The 10,699-nt window shown below is 39.6% G+C and overlaps 1 long non-coding RNA gene across 1 annotated transcript; it reads right to left on the reverse strand.

The window, feature by feature from the left end:
• Positions 1-228: 228 nt before the first annotated feature.
• Positions 229-5,305, reverse strand: LOC137979433 (uncharacterized). Its single transcript, XR_011118333.1, has 3 exons — positions 5,206-5,305; positions 4,931-5,060; positions 229-3,227 (listed from the first exon to the last, which is right to left on the reverse strand). It is a non-coding gene; the product is annotated as an uncharacterized lncRNA (long non-coding RNA).
• Positions 5,306-10,699: the final 5,394 nt, after the last annotated feature.

The raw sequence follows: 10,699 nt of genomic DNA on the forward strand, positions 1-10,699 counted from the left end.
GTAAGTGAAATATAATTCAATTATTGCCTTGTATATCTGTATGTTTTCAATTTTTAGAACTGACTTAACCCTTTTTTAAATACCTAAATTGTGATTGACTTTTTGTCTAATATTCAATGTGGGAATTCGCCAATTTTAACACCGAGGCATCTTCTCTAAATCAGTGTCATACAAAGAAAGAGCTATACCCCCACTTCGAGGCTAGTAGTAGTAGTAAAAGAAACTTTATTAGTTTCTAAATTGGGAGATATACCATACTAATGTGGGGACACAAATAACAATAAATAACATTATTTACACAGAAATACTACCTACTAGATTCTAAATTAATTTATATATACATACATTCATAAATTATAATACAAGAATTAAGGAAGCAATTGAGAATTACAAAGAGCACAGCCCCTGGAGCCATCGTCTAACAAAGAACTGAGGTCACGCTTACGTATACTGTTGTTGAAACTGGCTAACGATGTAACTGATCTGTCTGCAGTTGTCAGTTTGCGCCATAATGTGGGCGTTACATAGCGCAATGGATGTTTGCCATACGTCACTGTGTTAAACCTGGCAATTGAGAAGTCGGACTCTCTTAAAGGCCTTCCTTCAACCGACAGGCATTGCCTGCCGTGGAACAATTTTCATTTTTGAAAATCCCGCCAAAGCTGAAATTCATCCAGTCGGATCGCTACGATAAGCAATGCGAATTTCCAGAACAAACACAAACGATCGGCAATCCTGTCGGTTGAAGGTGGCTTTTAAATTGTAGGAAGAGTTATGTTCCTGAAAGATGTCGAAGGGCTTAGGTTGTGTTTGACTTTGTACATCAAAATGCATATATAGGTTAGCTACTCTTTGTCTTGAGCCTATCACCATATAAAATCAGTCCTCAGAGAATTTAGATTAAGCCTTCTGACATACAGCCAAGACGCTATAGACTTAAGATCGTCAGACATCTTATGCTGCAATGTTGGTAGATTGCAACCCGAAAACGTCAAGTCCGTGTCGTCAGCAGATTATCTCGCGACTCCATACTCCCAACAAAGTCATGCAGGAAAATCATTTACGTAAATGAGAAAGAGTAGCGAGCCCAGAATGGAGCCTTGCGGAACCCCACAATTTATAAAATCTGACGACAAACTAACGCCATAAAATAACATTCTTTGAACTTTCCACTGCCAGGCCTTTTCACAACCCACAGTTTATGTTGAGGAAGGGCAACAATAAACCTCGATCAAAGGGCCCACACTCGATATTATTAATCGACCTTACTACATTGTAATTCTCTGATTGCACTCACGTGATAAGACGGCCATGTTGGTGCCAAAAGCGTGAATAGAAAAATGTAGCTCAAGTTTTGCAAAATAATAGAGTCAAATTCCCTTTTTCGCTATTGTTCTTTCCGTCACCATTGCCGCCGTTAGGTGCAATCCGATAATTGATGCTCGGACTTCTTTCATTTCTTAACCGGAAATTTCTTCAATGAACGGTCCTCACTTCAATTTTTTTCAGAATTTTCTTAACTTCTCGCAAACGCTCTTATGGAACTGCCGGCTTTACTCTTTTCCAATTCCCTCGACGCTGCCCAAGCTATCGCGAGGCCATGGGCCGATGTAAAAAGTGATCTGCTGGCACAAAGTTAAAGATAGAGTGAAGAAAGGTATCAGAAGAACACGGGGGCTTACTGACCCTAACCTCCTGGTCTCTCATTCTTCAACATCAGTGAAAATAGCACAGAACCATTTATCACAAGACCCCATGTGCTCACAATTATTAATTAAAACACTTAATCCAATCGACATATATTGATTCTATGAATATTAAGGTTATGCTAATTATCCTTTGCATTAGACACGTGAACGCATCTCGTGCCTATTTTAAATATTAACCGCCATTGTGTATTCGCGCAACGGGAATAGCATGTACCATCGTGGCCTTATGAAATGGAAACTGAGTGTTACTAATTAATATACTACCAATACTACGGCACTACTACTTGCGAAGATGACGATAATGATGATAATAACATTTGTTTCTTAAGCAGTTGTTCCTTAATTAATACGCACTTTCTTGTTCAAGTTTTGAATATTCAACCATCTACATTTGCGTTATGAGAATTTATAGGATATAAAAAGCAGCAAACCTTTACCTTTGTCGACATCAAGCGATCGTGCAACACTGTGAATTGCGAGAGGGCGTATTGCGAGCTTAAGAGCATCTACATCTACTACAGACCGACCAAACTCTTTGATATATTGATACCCAACTCAAGGTAATTGAGATGATCGGAAGCAAAAGTCATTAAAGTTAAGAGTCACTACTGAGGGAAAACCTGAGCTCGTTGTCTACACCCCAAAAATGAAGACATCGCTCTTTTGAATTCTGGGATTCTATAGGCATACAAAAGGGGATTGACTACGGAATTTACAGAGGCTAAAGATTTCAAAAAGAAATGCAAATTATTTTTTCGACTGGAAAGGGCTGTTTTGGAGAACATGAAAAGAGTGTACGGTAACAACAATACTAAAGATACAACTGTCACTATGAAAAGTGTCGTGGTCAGTTTTCTTTCTCGACTTCCCGCGGCATGGTGCTGAGGACGAGTTCCGCAGTACATTTTAGCAACGATCAACGCATACGAAACAAGGATAATAGAAAAGCAACAAGCCAATATTGAAAAATACGCGAAGTAAAACTTATTAAAACGATAGCCTTGGGCATATAAGTACATGCAAGCCGAGGAGTTTAGCACAGCGGTAAACCAAACGAACGCAACTGATGCTCCAAAAATCCACTTCTTGATGAGACGATGCTTAAATGGACGAAACGTGGCGTGCATCCGCTCCAAAGAAATAACAGCAAGGTTTGTCACCGAGGCTACTGGAAAAACCCAATAGACGGCAAATAAAATAGTTTTCCCGGCTGGCGTTAAATGGCTCTTCCAAAGGTTGCACTTATGTCCTGCATCGAACACGTCTTTGCTCAGCGAGATTCCTCCAACACACATGTCTGCTATCGCCAGACTAATCACCAGGTACATACTACGCTTGCGAAGACTGGTCTCTTTGAGATAAACAATGACTGCAAGGCCATTGACCGTTACTGTGGCAATACCTACAGTACAAAGTACTGCAACCCAATTAATGCACCCCGATGGAGAAAACGTCGTTCTAAGTAGTCCTTCATTTTGTGCGGTATCCAAGGAATCATTAGCCATCTTACTCATTCACCTATAGAAAGGGAACACGAGAAAGTCTCAGACGTTTTATAGGAATCCCTGTCTTAAGACTCAGAGATTTTACTCTTTCTAACGCCAAGCAATTTTACCCGTCGATGGCGTAAACGAGTGAAGTGAGCAAGGACGACGGCATCAGATACGAGAACGTGATACGTGGTACGTGAACGTGAACGTGGAAAGTGTGTGCCAATTTCCCAGGAAAAAAGCTGTCAGTAATAGTGTGGATTTGTGGACAGAAAACGGCAAATTCAATTTCGAAGACCGGCTCACGGACCGTCCAGATAACCTAACATTTTTCATTTCGTCGTTGGAAAGACGAGAACGGCATATGTTAAGCGTGTAGGGCGTGCACAGCCATTTTTTGCAAATAAAGGCCATTATTTTGTGGCGTTCTGGTTGTCAACTGAAAAAGTGAGCACTCAGTATTTGCATAGTTAGTCATTCCATTTTTTCCTGTTTTTGATCAACTAAAATACGTCCCGTAATTGAATTTTACTACAATTACGGGAACGAAAGTTTAACAATGGTTCAAAGTTTGGGCAAATGATGTCACACCAAGCCGTAAACGTTTGAAGGGACTCATGGAAGAATGAAACAATTATTGGATTCGGCTGCAAACGGTTTCAACATTTCCTTCAACATCCGTTCGACTTCGTTGAAAGGTGTTGAACGATGTTGAGAGACTGAGCTTCGCGAGAAGCCAGGTATTCAGTCCCAGGCTACAACCGCATATGTTTCTATAGTTACGGACTTGTTACTGTGAATATGGACATAGATACGTGATTGAGAGACCAATCAGTGCGCACGCGCATACCCAACAATGTTGAAAGAGTCGCGCAAAAACGGCTTGAACTTCATGCAACATTCGCGATGACAAAAGATCTAGAAATGTTGAATTGTTGTTGAAGCAAAGTTTAAACGTTTTTTAATTCATTCATAGTTGATTCAACTTCGAATCAACATGTTTCAACACGGTTGAAAGGGGGGAGCAAACTGTCTCAACATGGTTGTTCGACAAAATCGAACGCATGTTGGAGTGGTTTGCCCGATCCCTTACGGTACCCGAAGGCCCGAGATCTCCCGAGGATTTTCATATGTTTGTCAGTTTCTGTCAAGTAGCTTGCATATTTTAAAGAATATTTTCCGCCTCGGCCTTCAGCCTTATCGTATCAAACTCTCTTCGATCTGCGTATTTCTTGATGTTAGCGTATTTCTTAATGTTAGCGTCACCCGGTCACAAATTGTTGGATGTTCCGTTCATACTTTTTTTTCTGAAAGATCTCTTTCAAGGACTTGCCAGCGAAATTGCTGCTCCCGGTAAAAGTTCTCTGGCTGCGTCATATTATGTGCCACCGACACACTTAATTACAGAAAAAAAACCTTTTCGAAAAGGTGAGGGGTTCTTTAAACGGCTAAAAGGAAACTCTTACCTTGATTTATGGTAGCACTGGAACTGCAGCGGTGAAGGCGAAAAGGAAAACGTGTAGACAAAAGTCATTTGAACGAAGAAATGAACTGAACTCCAACTAACACTCATGAGAAGTGAAAGCAGCACCTGGAGCAGAAAGCTCGCTGTGTGTCCTTTTACGTCAAAATTAGAGCTTAATACACGCATTAATATTTGAGCAACCTGTCAATAGCTTACCAATAGAGATTGCTACGGCTGTATAAAAAAAGGAAAAAGCAAACTCTTACCTTGATTTATGGTAGCACTGGAACTGCAGCGTTGAAGACGATTAGCAAAAGGGAAACTTGCAGGAAAATTCATTTGAACGAAGAAATGAACTGAACTCCAACTGGGACTCATGAGAAGTGAAAGCAACACCTGGAACAGAAAGCTTGCTGTGAGTCCTTTTACGTCAAAATTAGAGCTGAATAAATTAAACGCATTAATATTTGGGCAACCTGTCAATACCTTACCAATAGAGATTGCTACGGCTGTATAAAAAAAGGAAAAAGCAAACTCTTACCTTGATTTATGGTAGCACTGGAACTGCAGCGGTGAAGACGATTAGCAAAAGGGAAACTTGCAGGCAAAGTCATTTGAACGAAGAAATGAGCTGAACTCCAACTGGGACTCATGAGAAGCGAAAGCAGCACCTGGAGCAGAAAGCTTGCTGTGTGTCCTTTTAAGTCAAAATTAGAGCTGAATAAACGCATTAATATTTGGGCAACCTGTCAATAGCTTACCAATAGAGATTGCTATGGCCTTATGAAGAAAAGGAAAAAGCAAACAGTAACGACAAACTTCGGTCGCGCAATATCACCGAGGGCTATTTAAATATTTAAACACGATCTGGGTTGAAAAAGTAATACGTATACGTTCTCGTTGCATTGCCCTGTTTAGTATGAACACACGATATAAAATTTAAGCAATGATTCGAAGATTAAGAAAGTGCAATAAAACTTTCTAAACCTGATTGAAAGCAACTGATGAGTCGTCAACTTGTTATTTTCAGAGCATACGACTAAACGACAAAAAAATCACTTGGACTAAGCTTTATGTGGCGATAGCGGCAAAAACTAACTGCCATTACGGAACCATATTAACCACTTTTCAGGCAAAAGAATTGTCTTTTTGTCCCTTCTCATATTGCTTTTTTTTGTCCAGTTTGATGAAACTCCAGGTGTAAAACCATGACAAGCCAAGAGAATTCAAGTAAAATTTGTTGTATTAATTACAAATGTAAAACTACACTGAAGATCAAAAAAGTCAAATTAGGCCGGAACAAATTCTTTTAATGCTTTCAATAATTAATCCACCTTGACGTAGGTTGGCAGTCGTATCAATTGTAGCAGTCATATTTTCTGCTGTTTTGAACAATTAAGACCCTGTCGGAACAGTTACTTTGATCGAGTCGTAAATTAATTAAGGCGCACAAGGAAGGCTTGTTCCACTAGTGTCAGTCTGTTTGCATTGTTTTTACTCAATTGGATTGGCTATCTGTTAATTTCTTTGATCATTGACCTATCAGAATCCCTTAGTTGGTTTGTTACTTTTTTTGCATTGAATTTACCTTTTCTGCACTGTGTTACCTGAAAACTGCACTTCTCTTAGCCATTCCGAATGGAGAAATTTTTCATGCATATTATGAATAGTGATATAGCGTGTGAAATATCTGGAATATAGGCAACTTAACATAGAATGCATGACGGGAAAAGGGTACGTAAATTTTATTAACAGAATATTCAATATTACATTTTTTGCCGTTAAAGGAGGCTCAAACCAGTTTCAACACTTTCACGAGACCTTGTTATTAGAAGGATTGACACTACAACACTTTATCACGTAACAGCAATGTTATGGTACAATGTGAAACATCAATTATTGCTGAACAAAATGAAGTCATTTTGTGACTTAACAAGTTACCATGGCAATAGGAAAGCCTTGTCGCAGAGGGCCTAGCAACCACTCCATGAGACTGTAGGCTTAGCGACCACTCCTGCAAAGCATGTGCTTGGATCAAGAATGTTTTCCTCCATGTAAAAGCAGTCGTTAGTTGTGTTATTGAATAAAGAAAAATCATAAGTCGTTCCAAGAGAATGATAACTTAGGTATGGTGGTAGTGCGACTACCGCATAGGCTGTTATAATAAGTTACCATGGCATGATGATGCAGCAACGACGATGATGGCATTTCATGATGAAATAATATATGAGTTAAATTTCCTATATCACATCTCTCTGAGAGATCTTTTGGTAGCTTTATTGCTGAATGAAAGGATTAGTTTTAAAAGAAACTGTTGTGTAGTGTCCGTAGAAGAGTAAATTAAACAGGAAAATTTGGTTTTATCAGACAAGATGATAAAGGACAAATTGCCACCGTGAAAAGATTGAACGGATGACGCTTTTAAACGTTGTCCCTTTGCCAGTGCGATACACCATTTTACAGTTCTGTGCTCTATTACCAGGCCTTTGAATCAGTAAAGTTGAATAAATAAATTTTCGAAACATTAAATGAATTTTTTAAAACTTTGCCGATAGTTCTACTTCACATAGCTGATTACTATTCTAGAGGATGTTTCAGTAGTTCGTTCCGATATTTTGTTCACTTATATTTCACTAATTATTACAACTACTTTTTGGAAATTTAAGTATGTTATTCCTTATTGATTTTACATCGAAGATCTTAAATATTAGTAACTAGAATGGCTTCCTTTATTTTTTATGTTAGTTTCTAAGCGGCGGTGCAGAATATCGCGCGATCTCCTGAAACATGTCGAGAGTTAGCATTTTTTCGTCCGAAGCGTAGTCGCCTTCTCAGCTCGTCCAGTGTTTCAGGGGCTGGATCTTTGTATGTTGTATCGTCAATGATGTTCAGATCAGGTGAGTTTGCCGGCAAGTCGTCAATGGGTATAAAAGTTTGGCAAATTCTTCTGACACCATGTCTGATCCGCCTTTGAAGTGTGCACAGCCGCTCCGTCCTGTACAAAGGTCATTGCCTTCTTTGTGCTAAACAGCTTTCTTTTCGTCGGTCCGTCTGTAACGTGCCGCCTTGAGGTTTAACGGTTTCACTTCTGTTTTCTACAATTTCTTTGATTCAATACTTGGAGGTTGAGGTCTGGCCACTGGGTAAGATGTGTAACTTTCGTCAGACCACAACCCGTCATACCTCCCCACACCATCACCTTCGCACTTTGTTTCACCTTGGTATGCCCCAGGAACGTCGCACTCCTGAGGGCCCAATACGATGTGGTTTTCTGGATTCGGGTAATGAACTGGATACTTGCGACACTCATCTGTAAATGAGAAGTTCTCCCAATCCTTCGCCTTGAGCTTGGAGTATTTCCTGGCAAATTTCAAACGAGGCCTTCTTTTCCTCTCACTTAACAGTGGTATCTTCTTTCGCTTGAAAGCTTTCCAACCTTTGTTGATCAATCTTCATACCGTTGTGCTGGAAACCTTGATATTGTGATGTTGAAGTTTTTTAGCAATCTTTCTTGTTTAATTATTATGTTTATGCTTAGCTTTCGTGATCATACTTCTTGAATAGTTTGTGAAAACAGACGGCCGTCCGCTCCTTGGTTTGTCCTCGAAGGACCTTCTTTATGACCACTTGTTCCTGACCCATTGTTCCGTCATTTTAAACATGCAATTTGGCAATTTCTTCTTAGATTTCGTGATCATACTTCTTCTTCTTCTATTTTGTGAAAACAGACGGCCGTCCCTCTCCTTGGTTTGTCCTCGAAGGACCTTTTTTATTACCACTTGTTCCTGACCCATCGTTCCGTCATTTTAAACATGCAATTTGGCAATTTCTTCTATTGAATGGCCAGATGACCGTAAAATAGCTGCCTGAGCTCTAGCACAAATAGTGACTGCATGACAATGACTGTGATTTCCGTGAAAGAACAGACAAAATCCAAAAACAAAGGCAATAAATACGAAAACAGACAGTGGGCGAGAAAAATATGGCGGGATATAGCACGCGCCCTTGCACATTCTGCGCGAAAATTCAAAAGTATTGTCATTTATTCAAATGTTAGATTGAAATTGCTTCGAGCAATTATTTAGATAAATTTATTAACTGAATCAGTTTCAATTTGCCTAAAGATACATTAAAGTCTTGAGACAAAATGCAATTTTCACAATAAAAAAGGGGAGTCACGGAGTTCATTTTTGAGATATGAGCAAGTAAAGACGAAATACTGGGTGTTCTTGGAGAGCTTTCATGTTTCCATAGTAACCTATTACGTCCCAATAGTGGGCGCATTTTGTTAAGGAATACTTGGTGTTGCCTATAGTGCCATAACATTGCTGTTACGTCATACAGTATAATAATTATAACCCTTCTAACAAAAAGGCCTCTTAAAAGTGATGAAACTGGCTCCAGCCACCTTAAATTTCAAAGATAGCGGGAGAGGGTTTGCCCGTTTACCATTGAATCAACCCATTTTATGTCAAATAAAAATCCTTTCTTACAAATAGCGCTGATAAGCAGTATTTAAGTCTAAGAACCCGTTTTAGAACAGTTAGCTTTCAATAACTGTGATTTAGGGTTAGCGTTTAATCCTGAAATCGAGGCTTAGCGCTTAAACAACTTGGTGGCCAAGAAGAATTTGAAGGAGTCGCGAGGAACGAGGAACTCCTTTCTTCATCCATGCTTCGTCCTTTGCTTGGTCTCTTCATAGCTACGGCACACAAGCCAAGTGCCTGAGCCACATCTAGTTCTTCGTCCATATCCTGCAAAAGCCGCTTTCTCGATTGATTTTTCTTCTTTAAAAACATTTGTATTTCCATATCTTGCCTTTCTTGGCGACGTCGAGTAATGGACTTAAGAAGTTGTAATTCCGTCCGTCCGTTGTTTGTATACTCGCGCGCGTCAAGTTTATTTGGCGCCGAGTTTCCACGTCTCCAGTGGCTTCCGAGGATAGAACCCAGCCTTTTTCAGAAAAAAGTTTTTTTTTGTTTTCTGTTAGGTCGTCTACTTTTATGCGTCTCGTTTTAATACCAGACGGCTTTAACGTCTCAGAAGTTAAACGCGTCTTGACGACTTTAGCGTCTCTAGCATAAAAACGGCCATTTATGTGGAAAACAGCCGCTGGATGGCAAGCTTTGCCATTTTTTTTATAATCGACAAGGTCGCGTGACACGGTCATGCAAATGCCTATTGACGTGCTCTCAGCCAAACGACGCCCTAAAATCTTTGCATGTATATTGTGTAAGTTAAGATATAAATTCTAAAATGCACGACTTACAGTGCATATTAAAATAACTTATTAAATGGTTGTTGTCGATGCAAACTTAAATGTTATGTTGTAATTATTTCTTAGAGGCATTCACTGAAGGAGGCAATGTTTTTAAGTGAAAGCGAAGTTGCTTACGAGCAACTGCGATCTTAACGTTTCAGTCAGAATTTCTAAAGTTAAACGCTTTAGGTTCCGCTGCTCGGTGAACGTATCCATCACGTACCGGGTGGCCATTGTGCGTGTAACAGATATAGGTAGTTTCCACGTGACGTCATCGCCGCCATGTTGGTGGACGAAAACAAAAGATCTCTCATTAGCTTCTTTTGTTCTTCCACCAGCAGTTGCACATTGCAGCATTGTCATGTGTTCGGTAATTGTGCTGCGCTCGCCGTCTTTGAATATAGGAGAGAGTTCAGCAATTTTCAGGTCACGGGGAAAAGTATTGGTTCAATAGAAACATTAAAGAGATTAGGTAGGGATTGTTATACGTAGGAAGAAGTAAGATCTTTATTTCGACACGGTGTTTTGTAAAACTAAAAGATACAAAGTGTCAAAATTTGGTTACCATAAAAGGTGGTTTGCAACCGATCGCTAGAGACACAGATAAGAATGCTGCAATGTACAATTTCTGGTGGAAGAACAAAAGGAGCTATTGAGAGATCTTACCAATATGGCGGCTATGACGTTACGTGAAAACCACCTATAAACCAAAGCTCTATTAACTGCATACAATTAAGAGAAAAAATAGAGTAGCTTAAAATGGGGAAGACATCTG

This window comes from Montipora foliosa, chromosome 1 (genome assembly GCF_036669935.1).
Source record: "Montipora foliosa isolate CH-2021 chromosome 1, ASM3666993v2, whole genome shotgun sequence".
Classification (NCBI taxonomy): domain Eukaryota; kingdom Metazoa; phylum Cnidaria; class Anthozoa; order Scleractinia; family Acroporidae; genus Montipora; species Montipora foliosa.